Source organism: Mirounga leonina, unplaced genomic scaffold (assembly GCF_011800145.1).
Source record: "Mirounga leonina isolate KUSES-001 unplaced genomic scaffold, KU_Mleo_1.0 Mir_127, whole genome shotgun sequence".
NCBI classification, from domain to species: Eukaryota; Metazoa; Chordata; class Mammalia; order Carnivora; family Phocidae; genus Mirounga; species Mirounga leonina.
This window is the reverse complement of record NW_023270316.1, coordinates 57,377,699-57,397,962: the sequence shown is the minus strand read 5'-3', so window position 1 is coordinate 57,397,962 and position 20,264 is coordinate 57,377,699. Positions and strand designations below refer to the sequence as shown.

The 20,264-nt window shown below is 41.3% G+C and overlaps 1 long non-coding RNA gene across 3 annotated transcripts in view; it reads left to right on the top strand.

Annotated features, from left to right (window-relative positions):
- LOC118009428 overlaps window positions 1-20,264 on the top strand; it is a 572,526-nt gene that overhangs the window by 143,878 nt on the left and 408,384 nt on the right. For 2 of the 3 annotated variants that reach the window (XR_004678927.1, XR_004678926.1), the window contains exon 1: window positions 19,342-19,383. The exons of the other annotated variant lie outside the window; for it this stretch is intronic. This is a non-coding gene — a long non-coding RNA (uncharacterized LOC118009428). Of the gene's footprint in view, window positions 1-19,341; window positions 19,384-20,264 lie in introns of those variants that run through there. 3 annotated transcript variants of the gene reach the window in all.

Genomic DNA, 20,264 nt, shown 5'->3' with positions numbered 1-20,264 from the left:
GTATCCCATAGGTTTTGGTCCGATGTGTTTTCATTCTCATTGATTTCCATAAATTGTTTAAGTTCTTCTTTGATTTCCTGGTTGACCCAAACATTCTTGAGCAGAGTGGTCTTTAGCTTCCAAGTGTTTGAATTTCTGCCAAACTTCTTCTTGTGATTGAGTTCCAGTTTTAGAGCATTGTGGACTGAGAATATGCAGGGAATAACCTCAATCTTTTGGTATCGGTTGAGACCTGATTTGTGACCCAGTATGTGGTCTATTCTGGAGAAAGTTCCATGTGTGCTCTAGAAGAATGAGTATTCTGTTGTTTTAGGGTGGAATATTCTGTAAATATCTATGAGGTCCATCTGGTCCAATGTATCATTCAAAGCTCTTGTTTCCTTGTTGATTCTCTGCTTAGATGATCTGTCCATTGCTGAGAGTGGAGTATTGAGGTCTCCTACAATTAACATATTGTTATCAATAGGACTCTTTATTTTGGTTAACAGTTGGCTTGTATAGATGGCTGCTCCCATGTTGGGGGCAAGGATATTTACAATTGTTAGATCTTCTTGTTGGATAGATGCTTTAAGAATGATAGAGTGTCCTTCTGTGTCTCTAACTACAGTCTTTAGTTTAAAATCTAATTTGTCTGTTATAAGAATTGGTACCCCAGCTTTCTTTTGAGGTCCGCTGGTATGGAAGATGGATCTCCATCCCTTCACTTTCAGTCTGGATGTATCTTTAGGTTCAAAATGAATCTCTTGTATACAGCCTATGGATGGGTCCTGTCTTTTTATCCAATCTGCAACCCTGCGCCATTTTATGGGAGTGTTTAGGCCATTCACGTTGAGAGTGATTATTGAAAGATATGAATTAATTGTCATGTTGCCTGTGAAGATGTTGTTTTTATAGATTGTCCCTGTAAATTTCTCTTGTATAACACTCTTGGGGTCTTTCTCCTTTTGTAGAAACCCCTTAATATTTCTTGCAGGGCCGGCTTAGTGGTCACATATTCTTTCAGTTTCTTCCGGTCGTGGAAGCTCTGCATCTCTCCATCCATTCTAAATGACATCCTCGCCGGATAAAGTATTCTTGGCTGCATGTTTTTCTCATTTAGTACCCTGAATATGTCTTGCCAGGCCTTTCTGGCTTGCCAGGTCTCTGTGGATAGGTCTGACATTATTCTGAGGTTCCTCCCTCTGTACCTAAGGAATCTCTTCCCCCTAACTGCCCTTAAGATGGTTTCCTTGGTTCTAAAATTTGCAAGTTTTACTATTATATGCTGGGGTGTTGGCCTCTTTTCCTTGATCTTGGGAGGGGTCCTCTCTGCCTCTAGGACTCGAATGTTTGTTTCATTCCCCAGATTAGGGAAGTTCTCAGCTATGATTTGCTCAAATACATCTTCCAGTCCTCTCTCTCTCTCCACTCCCTCTGGGATTCCAATAATTCTGACATTGGAATGTTTGATGGTGTCACTTATTTCTCTGATTCTATTTTCATGGATTTTGAGTTGTTTTTCCCTGGCCTCCTCTTTCCCCTTTTTATCTATTATATTGTCTTCCAGGTCACTTATTCGTTCTTCTGCCTCAGTTACCCTAGCTGTTAGATTATCTAGATTGGATTGGATCTCACTGATAGCATTTTTAAGTTCTGCCAATTCACCTTTTATTTCTGCCCTTACAGACTCTGTGTTGCCATTAATTGATTTATCCATTCTAGCCATTGTCTTCACAATTGCTAGCCTGAATTCCATCTCCAACATCTTGGTTATATCTGCATCCATTTGTAAATCTGCAGCATAAGTCATAATCTCTGAGTCTTTTCTATTTTGGGGGTTCCTCCTCCTAGTCATTCTGTTGATGGGTGTTTGAGGGAATGTATAGAGTCCAAATTATTGACCAGAACCCAAGCAAGATGCACCTGTGTTCTTGGGATCTTAGGGTTGCTGGCCTCTTGTTTTCCCAGCCTGTCTTCTGGGGGAGCGGCCTGCCGCACTGTTACTCAGGCAACCCTGTTTGGGCAGAGTTGCCCTGCCCCCCTGTGGCCGGGGATGGGCTCAGTGGGAATCAGTTTGGGGGGCTTTTGTTCTCTGGCGGCTTTCCCTGGCGGCTTTCCGCATCTCTTCCGCGAGTCAGAGCAGAAGAGACCGTTTCCAACCCTCTGTCTCAGAGCAGAGGGATTGCAGTCTGTTCTTCAGTGAGCTCTCCAGGCCACACTGTCTGCATTTCTGTCTGTGCTGCTATAAACTGCAGCGTCCTGGGTTGTGCACCCTTCCGCAGCACCCCCAGTCCTGCCTCCAGGTCGGAGCACATCTCTGCCCTTTGTGCTTCTAAAACCGCCAACCACTCCCAGTTCACACGAGCGACCCCACCACTCTGGGTTTCCATCCAGGGGGCTGCAGTTTGCAGGCGCAACCCTGCTGCTCAGGGTTTCCACCCCGGGGGCTGCCCTAAAGTCCTTTCCCCACCCCATTGGTCTGTGAGTCTCTGCCCCGTCTGCAGCGCGCGAGGCTGTCACTCACCAGCGGTGTAGGATCCCCACGGTCAGGCACCCTCCCACTGCCGTTTATCCTCCGATATCTGCCTGCAGAATCCAATGAGTGTCCATTTAAATGAAATCAACCACAGGCCCCAAAAGGCAATCACAGAGACCCTTAATTATTTTAAAAATTAAATTAAAATAATTAAAAATAATTATTTTCCTCTTGTCTTAAGTCCTTAATATTTGTAGGTGTGGACAGTACTTATATTTGGCTGATGTAGCCAGCATTCCATGGGAGCAGATATCCTGTATCAAGGCAACAACACTTATTTTATCAGCATTCCATTGAAAATGCTGCTGTCAACTCAGCCATTAGCTTCATTTTGCAAACTGATTCTCTTTATAGTTACCCATATTGGATGACAGAGTTTCAAAAGGGAAGAAGTGGAAGAAAGAAGTATGCCTGCTGAGATAATTGCACTCGTCTGTCTCCACAGGATATAAAATATCTCCTTTATCCATTCATTCTTCTAAGCATGCTATTTCAGAGTGCAGGTCAGCTAAGAACTCAAATGTTAAAAAGCCCAGATGATATTTCCAGAGCAATACATTACCCAACTTTTGAGCTAGTACAGACAAGGTGACCGATGGCTGGTGGGTTGGTCATATGCCCCAGAGAAGTGTATAGTCATGCTTGAAAGTGAGTCCTCTGGGTTGCAGTTTTGAAACTATGGTTTGTTTGCTACAGAACAAGCCAACCATGGTTCCTTCATGCAACGCTTGTGTTCCATGCAGCTAGAGGTGAAGCAAGGATGTGTTTTCTTCTTTCTCTTCCTCAAGTTTGAGTAGCATTTAGTTTGCTATTTGAGCAGGAATATTAGCTCCCCTTATAGATGGGGGTGTCAGGAGATAAGAACTCGTGCTCTCCCCAGCTCTTCCTTATGAAGAAATCTTGATGTTACTTTTGGTGATGCAACTCCTCCTTTAGATTATAGGGGTTTTGTTAGAGGGTAACATGGACAGTTTTTTTCAGTTTAATACAATATGAGAATAGGAAGGAGGCAGGAGGGGGCAGTGCTCATGGGAGAGGAAAAAGAGGCAAGGAGAGAAAGGCAGAAATGAGAGATTTGGAATTGCAAATCTGTGGTTAAAAAGAACAGCTATGGAGGTACCAATTTCTCTGTGTTTTCAAGGCCTGTACAGCGAATAGACATGTGTGGAGCCCTCCCCAACCGTTCTGCACGACTGAGTCTTCCCCTGAGTGTGATCTTAAACAACCCTATCCCATCTCCTGGCCTTCCTCCCTGCCTTCCATTTTAGAAATACCAGGGAGACGAAGTCTGATTATATGCCCAGGATAGCATGAAAATAAGGGAAGTTTTCTTTAAGAAAAAAAAAAAGAAATAAAACAGCCATTGATTTTTAGGCAGTAGTCCCCCTGCTCAGGGCAGGGCCAAACTCCCTCTGTTTTCATGATACCTCAGCAGCTGCTGTTCTAAGATCTCACAAACCTGGCCTCATGTGAAGGGGTTGGAGATACTAGAAGATGATTAGAACAGTGTGGAGTGTTAAATAGTTTCTCTATTGTAAATATTATTGTATGATGCTTAAAAATGCTTTTCTCCAAAAAGACTGGACTTTTGAGGGACAATTTCTGTGGAGTTTGGATAAGCAGGAGAGATGTCTGCAACAGGGTGCTTGGGGCTACTAGGGAAGCATTTTTATTTACATGATGATAGCAGTAATACCATGTGAGTTAGTTAGAGGGTAGAGGTAGAGGGTAAGTTAGAAGGATTTCATATCACCAGGTAAGGAACTGAGCATTTCATATGCCTGAGTATATTTGTCTAATTAAAAAATCATTTTGGAAATAAGACTTTATATTTCAGAGTTTGTCTTATATCCAGGCCAGTACGATTTAGTCTTTAATGATGGCCCTTCTATAAGTTCTGAAAATATTCCTCGAGTATGGATTTTACTAATTTGTAAGGGATTGCTAGATAATTCTTCCAACTCATGTCCTGCTTCCCTGAGGCATTTCCAACTTTAAAGTCACTATTTCTCTTTTTCACTAACTAGATGTGTTTGGTATTGCAGGGGTATTATAATTGCTGAGACCCTAGCCTTCCTTCCAACTTCTCAGGTGGGTGGTAACCTATAGAAGCCCTTGTGGCTACTCTATTTTTACTGGGATTGAAGCATTATAATTTGATTCTGAAATTTCCTCATACATACTATAGTGAAAAATTTTAGAAATATTTTCACCATTTTTATTAAAATGGAACATACATTATAACGACTGTAGAACTTAGAATAAGCTCTGGTAAACAGAGGTATATATTGCCGAATTTATTATCTTGGGTTCCTAGTACCTTGTGCAAAATATCTATTCTGACAGAGACTTCTAATATTCTCCCAATCCAGTGCTCCTCTCTTTCCAGACACATGGGAGAATTGCAGTTGCATAAGTAGTTACTGCCATTGAATTGTGAGCAGAAGAAACATGTGTCTCTTCAGGGCTAGAGCATTTATTTGCTGGTGTGTGACTCTCTAGCTCTGCCCATTCCTTCCAGTGGGAGACCTGAAGCATCGTGGAGAAATGGTGGCATCTCCAGATGCGATAACCACAGGGAACAAAACTGATCTGCCAGTCTATACTGTGCATATAGTAGGATTGACAAATAAACTTTTGTATTTTTAAGTTACTGAAATTTCTGGGATTCTTTGTTAGTGCAACATAACCTAACCTATTCTAACTACCATATGCTTCTTCACTAACATACACAGATGATGGCCTGTGGACAAATCTGGCATGCTGTCTATATTTAAAAACTTCTTTATTTTCTGTACTTTTTTTCTTGTGGTAAAGTAGATCTAATATACATTTTACCTTTTATTTAATTTTATTTTATTATGTTATGTTAGTCGCCATACAATACATCATTAGTTTTTGATGTAGTGATCCACGATTCATTGTTTTCGTATAACACCCAGTGCTCCATGCAATACGTGCCGTCCTTAATACCCATCACTGGGCTAACCCATCTGCCCACCCCCCTCCCCTCTAAAACCTTGTTTGTTTCTCAGAGTCCATAGTCTCTCATGGTTGTCTCCCCCTCCGATATCCCCCCTTAATTTTCCCTTCCTTCTCCTAATGTCCTCCATGCTATTCCTTATGTTCCACAAATAAGTGAAACCATATGATAATTGACTTTTTCTGCTTGACTTATTTCACTTAGCATAATCTCCTCCAGTCCCATCCATGTTGATGTAAAAATTGGGTATTCATCCTTTCTGATGGCTGAGTAATAGTCCATTGTATATATGGACCACATCATCTTGATCCATTCATCTGTTGAAGGGCATCTCGCCTCTTTCCACAGTTTGGCTATTGCGGACATTGCTGCTATGAACACTGGGGTGCATATGGCCCTTCTTTTCACTACATCTGTGTCTTTGGGGTAAATACCCAGGAGTGCAATTGCTGGGTCATAGGGTAGCTCTATTTTTAATTTTTTGAGGCACGTCCACACTGTTTTCCGAAGTGGCTGTACCAACTTGCATTCCCACCAACAGTATAAGAGGATTCCCCTTTCTCCACAACCTCTCCAACATTTGTTGTTTCTTGCCTTGTCAGTTTTTGCCATTCTAACTGGTGTAAGGTGGTATCTCAATGTGGTTTTGATTTGAATTTCCCTGATGGCTAATGATGATGAATATTTTTTCATTTGTATGTCTTTTTTTGAGAAGTGTGTTCATGTCTTCTGTCCATTTTTTGACTTGATTATTTGTTTTTTGGGTGTTGAGTTTGAGAAGTTCTTTATAGATCTTAGATATCAGCCCTTTATCTGTAGTGTTATTTGCAAAGATCTTCTTGCATTCTGTGGGTTGCCTCTTTGCTTTGTTGACTGTTTCCTTTGCTCTGCAGAAGCTTTTATCTTGATGAAGTCCCAAAAGTTCATTTTTGCTTTTCTTTCCCTTGCGTTTGGAGATGTACCTTGAAAGAAGTTGCTGTGGCCAATGTCCAAGAGGTTCCTGCCTATGTTCTCCTCTAGGATTTTGATGGATTCCTGTCTCACATTGAGGTCTTTCATCCATTTTGAGTTTATCTTTGTGAATGGTATTAGAGAATGGTCGAGTTTCATTCTTCTGCATGTGGCTGTCCAATTTTCCCAGCACCATTGATTGAAGAGACTGTCTTTTTTCCATTGCATGTTTTTTTCCTGCTTTGTCGAAGATTATTTGACCATAGAATTGAGGGTCCATATCTGGGCTCTCTATTCTGTTCCATTGGTCTATATGTCTGTTTTTGTGTCAGTACCATGGTGTCTTGGTGATCACAGCTTTGTAATATAGCTTGAAATCGGGCAATGTGATGCCTCCAGCTTTGTTTGTCTTTTTCAACATCTCCTTGGTGATTCAGGGTCTTTTCTGATTCCATACAAATTTTAGGATTGTTTGTTCCAGCACTTTGAAAAATGTCATTGGAATTTTGATTGGGATGGCGTTGAAGGTATAGATTGCTCTGGGCAGCATAGACATTTTAACAATGTTTATTCTTTCAATCCATGAGCATGGAATGTTTTTCCATCTTTTTGTGTCTTCTTCGATTTCTTTCATGAGTGTTCTGTAGTTCCTAGAGTATAGATCCTTTGCCTCTTTGGGTAGGTTTATTCTGAGAGGTATCTTATGGTTTTTGGTGCTATTGTAAATGGAATCGTTTCTCTAATTTCTCTTCCTACAGTTACGTTGTTAGTGTATAAGAAAGCAACTGATTTCTGCGCATTGATTTTGTATCGTGCCACATTACTGAATTGCTGTATGAGTTCTAGTAATTTGGGGGTGGAGGCTCTTGGGTTTTCCACAGAAAGTATCATGTCATCTACCGAGAGAGAGTTTGACTCCTTCTTTGCCAATTTGAATACTTTTATTTCTTTTTTTTGTCTGATTGCTGTTGCTAGGACTTCTAGTACTATGTTGAACAATAGTGGTGAGAGTGGGCATCCTCATCGTGTTCCTGATCTTAAGGGAAAGGCTCTCAGCTTTTTCCTATTTAGAATGATATTTGCTGTGGGTTTTTCATAGATGGATTTTATGAACGTGAGGAATGTGCCCTCTACCTGTATACTTTGAAGAATTTTAATCAGGAAAGGATGTTGTATTTTGTCAAATGATTTTTCTGCATCAATTGAGAGGACCATATGGTTCTTCTCCCTCCTCTTATTAATGTGTTTTATCACATTGATTGATTTGTGAATGTTGAACCACCCTTGCATCCTGGGGATAAATCTCACTTGGTTGTGGTGGATGATCCTTTTAATGTATTGTTGGATCCTATTAGCTAGGATTTTGTTGAGAATTTTGGAATCCATATTCATCAGGGATATTGGTCTGAAATTCTCCTTTTTGATGGGGTCTTTGCCTGGTTGGGGATTAAGGTTATGCTGGCCTCATAGAATGAGTCTGGAAGCTTTCCTTCTGTTTCTATTTTTGAAACAGCTTCAGGAGATAGGTATTATTTCTTCTTTGAATGTTTGGTAGAATTCCCCAGGGAATCCAACAGGCCCTGGACTCTTGTGTTTTGGGAGGTTTTTGATCACTGCTTCAATCTCATTACTGGTTATTGGCCTATTCAGGTTGTCAATTTCTTACTCTTTCAGTCTTGGCAGCTTATGGATTTCCAGGAAGGCATCCATGTCTTCTGGGTTGCTTAATTTATAGGCATATAGTTGTTGATAATAATTTCTAATTGTTTCTATTTCCTTGGTGTTAGTCGTGATCTCTCCCCTTTCATTCATAATTTTATTAATTTGGGTCCTTTCTCTTTTCTTTTGGATAAGTCTGGCCAGTGGTTTATCAATATTATTAATTCTTTCAAAGAACCAACTTCTAGTTTCGTTGATCTGATCTACTGTGTTTCTGGTTTCTAATTCATCGATCTCTGCTCTAATCTTAATTGTTTCTCTTGTAATCCGTGGCTTAGGCATCGTTTGTTGCTTTTTCTCTAGTTCTTTAAGGTGTAGAGTTAGTTGGTGAATTTGGGATTTTTCTATTTTTTTGAATGAGGCTTGGATGGCTATGTTTTTCCCCCTTAGGACTGCCTTTGCAGTATCCCATAGGTTTTGGACCAATGTGTTTTTGTTCTCATTGGTTTCCATGAATTGTTTAAATTCTTCTTTGATTTCTTGGTTGACCTAAACATTCTTGAGCAGAGTGGTCTTTAGCTTCCAGGTTTTTAAATTTCTTCCAAATTTTGTCTTGGGATTAAGTTCCAGTTTTAAAGCATTATGGTCTGAGAATATGCAGAAATAATCTCAATCTTTTGGTATGAGATTGAGACCTGATTCGTGACCCAGTATGTGGTCTATTCTGGAGGAAGTTCCATGTGCGCTCTAGAAGAATGAGGATTCTGTTGTTTTAGGGTGGAATGTTCTGTATATATCTATGAGGTCCATCTGGTCCAGGGTGTCATTCAAAGCTCTTGTTTCTTTGTTGATTTTCTGCTTAGATGATCTTTCTATTGCTGAGAGTGGAGTATTGAGGTCTTCTACAATTAACATATTGTTATCAATATGACTCTTTATTTTGGTTAACAGTTGACTTGTATAGATGGCTGCTCCCATGTTGATGGGCATAGATATTTACAATTGTTAGATCTGCTTGTTGGATAGACCCTTTAAGAATGATCTAGTGTCCTTCTGTGTCTCTAACTACAGTCTTTAGTTTAAAATCTTATTTGTCTGATAGAGGAATTGCTACCCCAGCTTTCTTTTGAGGTCTCCATCCCTCACTTTCAGTCTGGATGTACCTTTAGGTTCAAAATGAGTCTCTTGTAGACAGCCTATGGATGGGTCCTGTCTTTTTATCCAATCTGCAACCCTGTGCCATTTTATGGGAGCATTTAGGCCATTCACGTTGTGAGTGATTTTTGAAAGATATGAATTTATTGTCGTCATGTTGCCTGTGAAGACCTTGTTGCTATAGATTGTCTCTGTAAATTTCTGTTGTATATCATTCTTGGGGTCTTTCTCATTTTATAGAACCCCCCTTAATATTTCTTCCAGGGCTGGCTTAGTGGTCACATATTCTTTCAGTTTCTGCTGGTCATGGAAGCTCTGCATCTCTCCATCCATTCTAAATGACATCCTTGCTGGATAAAGTATTCTTGGCTGCATGTTCTTCTCATTTAGTACCCTGAATATGTCTTGCCAGGCCTTTCTGGCTTGCCAGGTCTCTGTGGATAGGTCTGATGTTCCTCCCTCTGTACATAAGGAATCTCTTCCCCCTAACTGCCCTTAAGATGGTTTCCTTGGTTCTAAAATTGCAGGTTTTACTATTACATGCCAGGGTATTGGCCTGTTTTCATTGATCTTGGGAGGGGTCCTCTCTGCCTCTAGGACTCGAATGTTTGTTTCATTCCCCAGATTAGGGAAGTTCTCAGCTATGATTTGCTCAAATATATCTCCTAGTCCTCCCTCTCCACCTCCTCAGGCATCCCAATAATTCTGACATTGGAACGTTTCATGGTGTCACTTATTTCTCTGATTCTATTTTCATGGATTTTGAGTTTTTTCCCCTGGCCTCCTTTTTCCTTCTTGTCTATTAATTGGTCTTCTAGATCACTAATTCATTCTTCTGCCTTGCTTACCCTAGCTGTTAGATTTTCTAGAGTAGATTTGATCTCATTGATAGCATTTTTAAGTTCTGCCAGTTCAGCTTTCATTTCTGCCCTTAGAGACTCTATGTTGCCTTTAATCGATTTCTCCATTCTAGCTATTGTCTTCACAATTGCTACCCTGAATTCCATCTCTGACATCTTGGTTATATCTGTATCCACTTGTAAGTCTGTGGCAGAAGTCACAGTCTCTGAGTCTTTCCTTTTTTGGGGGTTCCTCCTCCTAGTCATTTGATTGGGGGGTGGTTGAGGGAATGTATAGAATCCAAATTATTGACCACAACCAAAGCAAGATGGACCTGTTTTCTAGGGCCAGCTAGGGAGGCTGGCCTCTTGTTTTCCCAGCCTGTCTTCTGGGGTGAGGAGCCTGCCACACCATTACTCAGGCAACCCTGTTCGGGCAGAGTTGCCCTGCCCCTGTGGTGGTGGATGGGCTCAGTGGAAACCAGTTTGAGGGGGCTTTTTTCTCTGGCAGCTTTCCCTGGTGGCTTTCCTTGTCTCCTCCAAGAGTCAGAGCAGAAGAGATCTTTTCCAACCCTCTGCCTCAGAGCAGAGAGATTGCAGTCTGTTCTTCAGTGAGCTTTCCAGACCACACTCTCTCAATTTCTGTCTGTGCTGCTATAAACTGCAGTGTCCTGGGTTGTGCGCCCCTCAGGAGCACTTCTAGTCCTTACCTCCAGGTCAGGGCATGTCTCTGCCCTTTGTGCTTCTGAAACCACCAGCCACCCCCAGTTCATAGGCATGGCCCTGTCGCTGTGGGTTTCCATCTAGGGGGGGCTGCCCTAAAGTCCTTTCACTGCTACTGGTCTGGGAGTCTGTGCCCTGTCCCTAGCGCAGGAGGCTATCACTTACTGGTGGTGTAGCTTTCCAGGCTTCCTCCCACTGCCCTTTATCCTCTGATATCTGCCCATGGAATCACAGCTCCCCGCTTCATATCCTGAAACCAACCGCCTGCGATATTCTGTTTGTAAAGATCCAGATCTATCTTCTTACATCTCAGGCTGATTTTGTAGGTTTTCAGAATGGTCTGGTAGATATCCAGCTCAGTTCCAGCAACCAGTTGGAATAGGGCCCCCTACTCCTGCATCATCTTTTCCTCCTCCCTACATTTTACCATTTTAACCATGTTTACAATTCAGTGGCATTAAGTCCATTCCCATTTTTGTGCTGCCATCATTATCATTCATCTTCAGAACTCTTTCATCTTCTCAATCAGAAAATTGGTAGCTCTTCAACTTCCATTCCGCCCTCCCTGCAGCCCCTTGTAATCACTCTTCTACTTTCCATTGCTATGAATTTGCTTTTCTCTGGGTACCTTATATAAGTGAATAATACAATATTTATCCTTTTGTACCTGGCTTATTTCACTTAACATGACATCCTTAAAGTTCATCCATGCTGTAGCATGTCAGAATCTCCTTCCTTTTTTTAAGATTGAATAATATTCCATTGTGTGTATATAATACTTTTGTTTACTTGGGTTGTTCCCACCTTTTGGCTATTGTGAATAATGCTGCTATGAACATTGGTGTACAAACAGCTGTTCGGGTCCTTACTTTAGTTTTTTGTTGGGTATATACCCAGAAGCAGAATATATCATATGGTATTCTATGTTTAACTTTCTTTGAGGAAGCACCATACTGTTTTCCACAGTGCCTGCATCATTTTACATTACCATGAGCAATGCAGGGTGGTTTGCCACATCTTTGCCAATATTTGCTATTTTCCATTTTATTTTAAATTAATTTTTTAAATACTAGCCATCCTAATGTGTATAAAGTGGTGTCTCATGGCTTTGATTTGAATTTTCCTAATGATTACATTTGTTGAGCATTTTTTCTGTGGCTATTGGTATATTTCTTTTGGAGAGATGTCTATTCAGGTCCTTTGCCCATTTTTGGATCAGGTTGTTTATGTTTCTTTTGAGTTGTTGCTGCCTGTTTTTGTTTTTTAATTTTTTATTGTTATGTTAATCACCATACATTACATCATCAGTTTTTGATGTAGTGTTCCATGATTCATTGTTTGTGCATAACACCCAGTGCTCCATGCAGAACGTGCCCTCTTTAGTACCCATCACCAGGATAACCCATCCTCCCACCCCCCTCCCCTGTAGAACCCTCAGTTTGTTTCTGAGTCCATCGTCTCTCATGGTTCGTCTCCCCCTCCGATTCCCCCCCTTCATTCTACCCCTCCTGCTATCTTCTTCTTCTTTTTTTTTTCTTAACATATATTGCATTATTTGTTTCAGAGGTACGGATCTGAGATTCAACAGTCTTGCACAATTCACAGTGCTCACCATAGCACATACCCTCCCCAGTGTCTATCACCCAGCCACCCATCCCTCCCACCCTACCTCCCCCTCCAGCAACTCTCAGTTTGTTTCCTGAGATTAAGAATTCCTCATATCAGTGAGGTCATATGATACATGTCTTTCTCTGATTGACTTATTTCGCTCAGCATAACACCCTCCAGTTCCATCCACGTTGTTGCAAATGGTAAGATCTCGTTCCTTTTGATGGCTGCATAATATTCCATTGTATATATACACCACATCTTTATCTATTCATCTGTCGATGGACATCTTGGCTATTTCCACAGTTTGGCTCTTGTGGACATTGTTGATATAAACATCGGGGTCCACATACCCCTTCGGATCCCTACATTTGTATCTTTGAGGTAAATACCCAGTAGTGCAATTGCTGGATCGTATGGTAGCTCTATTTTCAACTTTTTGAGGAACCTCCATACTGTTTTCCAGAGTGGATGCACCAGCTTGCATTCCTACCAACAGTGTAGGAGGGTTCCCCTTTTTCCATATCCCCGCCAACATCTGTCATTTCCTGACTTGTTAATTTTAGCCATTCTGACTGGTGTGAGGTGGTATCTCATTGAGGTTTTGATTTGGATTTCCCTGATGCCGAGAGATGTTCAGCACTTTTTCATGTGTCTGTTGGCCATTTGGATGTCTTCTTTGCAGAAATGTCTGTTCATGTCTTCTGCCCATTTCTTGATTGGATTCTTTGTTCTTTGGGTGTTGAGTTTGATAAGTTCTTTATAGATTTTGGATACTAGCCCTTTATCTGATATGTCATTTGCAAATATCTTCTCCCGTTCTGTTGGTTGTCTTTGGTTTTGTTGACTATTTCCTTTGCTGTGCAAAAGCTTTTTATCTTGATGAAGTTCCAGTAGTTCATTTTTGCCCTTGCTTCCCTTGCCTTTGGTGATGTTTCTAGGAAGAAGTTGCTGCGGCTGAGGTGGAAGAGGTTGCTGCCTGTGTTCTTTAGGATTTTGATGGACTCCTGTCTCACATTGAGGTCTTTCAACCATTTGGAGTCTATTTTGTATGTGTTGTAAGGATATGGTCCAGTTTCATTTTTCTTCATGTGGCTGTCCAATTTTCCCAACACCATTTGTTGAAGAGACTGTCTTTTTTCCATTGGACATTCTTTCCTGCTTTGTCAAAGATGAGTTGACCATAGAGTTGAGGGTCCATTTCTGGGCTCTCTATTCTGTTCCATTGATCTATGTGTCTGTTTTTGTGCCAGTACCATACTGTCTTGATGATGACAGCTTTGTAATAGAGCTGTAAGTTCGGAATTGTGATGCCACCAGCTTTTCTTTTCTTTTTCAACATTCCTCTGGCTATTTGGGGTCTTTTCTGGTTCCATACAAATTTTAGGATTATTTGTTCCATTTCTTTGAAAAAAGTGGATGGTATATTGATGGGGATTGCATTGAATGTGTAGATTGCTCTAGGTAGCGTTGACATCTTCACAATATTTGTTCTTCCAATCCATGAGCATGGAACGTTTTTCCATTTCTTTGTGTCTTCCTCAATTTCTTTCATGAGTATTTTATAGTTTTCTGAGTACAGATCCTTTGCCTCTTTGGTTAGAGTTATTCCTAGGTATCTTATGGGTTTTGGGTGCAATTGTAAATGGGAAGAAATTTCTCTTTCTTCTGTCTTGTTGTTGGTGTATACGAATGCCACTGATTTGTGTGCATTGATTTTATATCCTGCCACTTTACTGAATTCCTGTATGAGTTCTAGCAGTTTTGGGGTGGAGTCTTTTGGGTTTTCCACATAAAGTATCATATCATCTGCAAAGAGTGAGAGTTTGACTTCTTCTTTGCCAATTTGGATGCCTTTGATTTCTTTTTGTTGTCTGATTGCTGTGGCTAGGACTTCTAATACTATGTTGAATAGCAGTGGTGATAGTGGACATCCCCACTATGTTCCTGACCTTAGGGGGAAAGCTCTCAGTTTTTGCCCATTGAGAATGATATTCGCTGTAGGTTTTTCATAGATGGCTTTTATGATATTGAGGTATGTACCCTCTATCCCTATACTCTGAAGAGTTTTGATCAAGAAAGGATGCTGTACTTTGTCAAATGCTTTTTTGCATCTATTGAGAGGATCATATGATTCTTGTTCTTTCTTTTGTTAATGTATTGTATCACATTGATTGATTTGCGGATGTTGAACCAACCTTGTAGCCCAGGTATAAATCCCACTTGGTTGTGGTGAATAATCTTTTTAATGTACTGTTGGAACCTATTGGCTAGTATTTTGGTGAGAATTTTTGCATCCATGTTCATCAAGGATATTGGTCTGTAATTCTCCTTTTTTTTTTTTTTTTTTTAAGATTTTATTTATTTATTTGAGACAGAGAGAATGAGAGAGACAGAGAGCACATGAGAGGGGGGAGGGTCAGAGGGAGAAGCAGGCTCCTCGCCGAGCAGGGAGCCCGATGCGGGACTCGATCCAGGGACTCCAGGATCATGACCTGAGCCAAAGGCAGTTGCTTAACCAACTGAGCCACCCAGGCGCCCCTGTAATTCTCCTTTTTGATGGGGTCTTTGGTTTGGGGATCAAGGTAATGGTGGCCTCATAAAACGAGTTTGGAAGTTTTCCTTCCATTTCTATTTTTTGGAACGGTTTCAGAAGAATAGGTATTAATTCTTCTTTAAATGTTAGGTAGAATTCCCCTGGGAAGCCATCTGGCCCTGGGCTTTTGTTTGTTGGGAGATTTTTGATGACTATTTCAATTTCCTTAGTGGTTATAGGTCTGTTCAGGTTTTCTGTTTCTTCCTGGTTCAGTTTTGGTGCCTGATACATCTCTAGGAATGTACCCATCTTCAGGCTAACTAATTTGCTGGCATAGAGTTGCTCATAATATATTCTTATAATTGTTTGTATTTCTTTGGTGTTGGTTGTGATCTCTCCTCTTTCATTCATGATTTTGTTGATTTGGGTCATTTTTCTTTTTGATAAGTCTGGCCAGGGGGTTATCAATCTTATTAATTCTTTCAAAGAACCAGCTCCTAATTTCGTTGATCAGTTCTACTGTTCTTTTGGTTTCTATTTCATTGATTTCTGCTCTGATCTTTATTATTTCTCTTCTCTTGCTGGGGTTAGGCTTTATTTGCTGTTCTTTCTCCAGCTCCTTTAGGTGTACGGTTAAGTTGTGTACTTGAGACCTTTCTTGTTTCTTGAGAAAGGCTTGTATTGCTATATACTTTCCTCTTAGGACTGCCTTTGCTGCATCCCAAAGGTTTTGAACAGTTGTATTTTCATTGGTTTCCATGAATTTTTTTTTTAAAGATTTTATTTATTTATTTGATAGAGCGAGAGAGTACAAGCAGGGGGAACAGTAGAGGGAGAAGGAGAAGCAGGCTCCCTTCCAAGCAGGGAGCCAGATGTGGAGCTCAATCCCAGGACCCTGGGATCATGACCTGAGCCGAAGGCAGACGCTTAACCATCTGAGCCACCCAGGCACCCCTCCATGAATTTTTTTCATTCTTCTTTAATTTCCTGGTTGACCCATTCATTCTTTAGTAGGATGCTCTTTAGCCTCCACGTATTTGAGTTCTTTCCGACTTTCGTCTTGTGATTGAGTTCTAGTTTCAAAGCATTGTGGTCTGAAAATAGGCAGCGAATGATCCCAATCTTTTGGTACCAGTTGAGACCTGATTTATGACCTAGGATGTGATCAATTCTGGAGAATGTTCCATGGGCACTACAGAAGAATGTGTATTCCGTTGCTTTGGGATGGAATATTCTGAATATGTCTGTGAAGTCCATTCAGTCCAGTGTGTCATTTAAAATCTTTATTTTCTTGTTGATCTTTTGCTTAGATGATCTGTCCATTTCAGTGAGGGGGGTGTTAAAGTCCCCCACTATTATTTTTGTTAATGTGTTTCTTTGCTTTTGTTATTAATTGCCTTATATAATTGGCTGCTCCCATGTTAGGGGCATAGATATTTACAATTGTTAGATCTTCTTGTCGGATAGACCCTTTAAGTAGGGTATAGTGTCCTTCCTCATCTCTTATTACAGTCTTTGGTTTAAAATCGAATTTGTCTGATATAAGGATCACCACCCCAGCTTTCTTTTGGTGTCCATTAGCATGGGAAATGGTTTTCCACCCCCTCACTTTCAATCTGGGGGTGTCTTTGGGTCTAAAATGAGTCTCTTGCAGACAGCATATCAATGGATCTTGTTTTTTAATCCAGTCTGATAGCCTGTGTCTTTTGATTGCGGCATTTAGCCCATTTACATTCAGGGTAACTATTGAAAGATATGAATTTAGTGCCAAGTATTGCCTGTAAGGTGACTGTTACTGTATATTGTCTGTGTTCCTTTCTGGTCTATGTTGCTTTTAGGGTCTCTCTTTGCTTAGAGGACCCCTTTCAATATTCCTTGTAGGGCTGGTTTCGTGTTTGCAAATTCCTTTAGTTTTTGTTTGTCCTGGAAGCTTTTTTTCTCTCCTATTTTCAATGACAGCCTAGCTGGATATAGTATTCTTGGCTGCATATTTTTCTCATTTAGTGCTCTGAATATATCCTGCCAGTCCTTTCTGGCCTGCCGGGTCTCTCTGGATAGGTCTGTTGCCAATCTAATGTTTCTACCATTGTAGGTTACATATCTCTTCTCTGGAGCTGTTTTCAGGATTTTCTCTTTGTCTCTGAGACTCGTAAGTTTTACTATTAGATGTCGGGGTGTTGACCTATTTTTATTGTTTTTGAGAGGGGTTCTCTGTGCTTCCTGGGTTTTGATGCCTGTTTCCTTCCCCAAATTAGGGAAGTTCTCTGCTATGATCTGCTCCAGTATACCTTCTGCCCCTCTCTCTCTTTCTTCTCCTTCTGGGATCCCAATTATTCTAATGTTGTTTCATCTTATGGTATCGCTTATCTCTTGAATTCTGCCCTCGTGATCCAGTAGTTGTTTATGTCTCTTTTTCTCAGCTTCTTTATTTCCCATCATTTAGTCTTCTATATCACTGATTCTCTCTTCTGCCTCATTTATACTAGCAGTTAGCGCCCCCATTTTTGATTGCACCTCATTAATGTCCTTTTTGATTTTGACTTGGTTAGATTTTAGTTCTTTTATATCTCCAGAAAGGGTTTCTCTAATAACTTCCATGTTTTCTTCAAGCCCAGCTAGTATCTTTAAAGTGATTCTGAACTCTAGGTCCCACATCGTACTGATGTCCATATTGAGTATGTCCCTGGCAGTCTGTACTACCTCTTGTTCTTTTTTTTTTTTTTTAAAGATTTTATCTATTTATTTTTTTGAGAGAGAGAGAGAGAAACAGCATGAGAGGGGATAGGGTCAGAGGGAGAAGCAGGCTCCCTGCCGAGCCGGGAGCCAGATGCGGGACTCGATCCCAGGACTCTGGGATCATGACCTGAGCCGAAGGCAGTCGCTTAACCAACTGAGCCACCCAGGCGCCCACCACTTGCTCTTTTTGTTGAGGTGATTTTTTCCGTCTTGTCCTTTTGTCTAGAGGAGAATAGATTAATGAGTGAACAAAATACTAACAGGGTAACAATGTCCCCAGAAAATATACTCTAAACAAATCAGAAAAGACCTGAAGCTGGGGGAAAAGAAAGGGAAAGATAGAAAAAAGAAAAAGCAAAAAAAAAAAAGAAAAAAGATAAAAAGAAACAAAAACAGAACAAAGCAAAAAAACCCAGAATATGATCAAATATGATCAGGCTGGTGCATAGATCAGTGCCACACACTAGATTTTGGGTGTATTTTGGTCTGTTAGAAGAAAGTGCCTCCCAAAATTTTAAAGAAAGAAAAATTTATATATGTACAAAAATAAGGTTTGATTATGATGAAGGGATGGAATATGACTGTAAAGATGAAAATTATAAAACATTTTATAAAATGAATTGATAAGTTGTTTGAAAAAAGAAGAGGATTTAAAAAAAAAAGAAAAAAAAGGGAGAGAATGTGATCCGGCAGGAGAGTAGGAAAAAACCATACACTAGAGATTTAGGGCATATTTTGATCTGTTAGAAGAAACTATCTCAAAATTTTAAAGAGAGAACACTTATGTATATATGCCAAAAATATGGGTAACTACTATGAAGGGATAGAATATGACTCTAAAAATGAAAAATAAAAATGTTTTTTAAGAAAGGGATTGAGGGGCGCCTGGGTGGCTCAGTCGTTAAGCGTCTGCCTTCGGCTCAGGTCATGACCAGGGTCCTGGGATCGAGTCCCCACATCGGGCTCCCTGCTCAGTGGGAAGCCTGCTTCTCCCTCTCCACTCCCCCTGCTTGTGTTCCTGCTCTTGCTGTCTCTCTCTGTCAAATAAAAAAAAAAAAAATCTTAAAAAAAAAAAAAGGGATTGATAAGATGTTGGTTGAAAAAGGGAAAAAGAAAAATTCAAAAAAAAAAAAAGACAATTAAAAAAAAAAAACTTTGAAAGACTAAAGAATCCTGGTCAAAAAGCCATGGATTCTATGTGCAGTATTCCCCTAGCACTGGAGTTCTGCCATTCTCATTGATCGGTAAACTTGGTCTTGGCTGGCTGTTCTCTCTGATCTTCTGGGGGAGGGGCCTGTTGCCATGGTTTCCAAAAGTCTTTGCCAGAGGCGGAATTGCCCCACCCTTGCCCAGTCCAGGCTAAGTAATCTGCTCGGGTTTGCTCTCCGGAGCTTTTGTTCTCTGCAAGCTCTCCGTACAGCTTTGGAGGACGAGAGTGAAGATGGCAGCCTCCCAATATCCGCCTCGGAGGAGCCAAGAACTCGGGGCCTCGATCCTCAGTGTGCCCCCAGAGAAAAGCCGTCAGTCACTCCCGCCTCCCCGGTCTCTGGCTGCACTCTGTGCTCACCCGGCCTGTGACTGAGCGTTTCTATCTCTGGCACCCAACCCCATGCGGAGTCTCCAAACCCAGCAGATCCCTGCGGTGCGCTCCCATGCTGCTCCTCCCCGGGGGAGGAAGGTGAGTCTCCCCGGATCTGCCGCTTGTTGGGTCCCTGCTGGAGCAGCAGTGGCCCGACTGTGCTGCGGATCACAGTTTATGGCAACCCCGAGCTGAGAGCCCGCGCCTCAGCTCCATCTCTGCAGCCGGCTTCCCTGCTCTGATACCTGGGAGCTCTGCCGCACTCAGGCACCCCCGGTCTTCCTGTGACACCGAGGGTCCTGAGACCACACTGTCCCACGAGGGTTCCACCCCCCGCTTAGCCACCAGAGCGACGTCCCTTAGTGGAGCCGACTTCTAAAAGTTCTGATTTTGTGCTCTGCAGCACTATCAATTGCCAGAAGTGGTTGACAGAGACCCCCTCCCCCACTGCCTATCCTCCCGAATATCGCCTTGGATTCACTTCTTCACACATCCTACCTTCCAGAAAGTGGTCGCTTTTCTGTTCAGAGAGTTGTTGCTATTCTTTTCTTTGATCTCCTGTTGAGTTTGTAGGTGTTCAGAATGGTTTGATCCCTATCTAGCTGAATTCCTGAGACCAGATGAAATCCAGGTCTCCTACTCCTCTGCCATCTTGCTCCGCCCCCCTGCCCGTTTTTGTAAATACAGTTTTTTTTGGAACACAGCCATTCATTTTTATAGGTGCCGTTGTGCTTAACAGCAGAGTTGAATAGTTGTGATAGGAGCTGAGTAGCCCACAAGCTTAAAACATTTACTTTGTGACCTTTTACAGAAAAATATTGCCAAGTGTAGAACATTAGAGCTTCTCTTTACTTTCCCCAGGAAACCAGGCAAGTGTACTCTCCTGTCACTCTTCCGTTTTCATCCTCTCCACTCTTGACCTCAAGACATGAAACTTACTCCATTGATCAAACCTGTGAAGAACGTAAAATTTGGGAGTT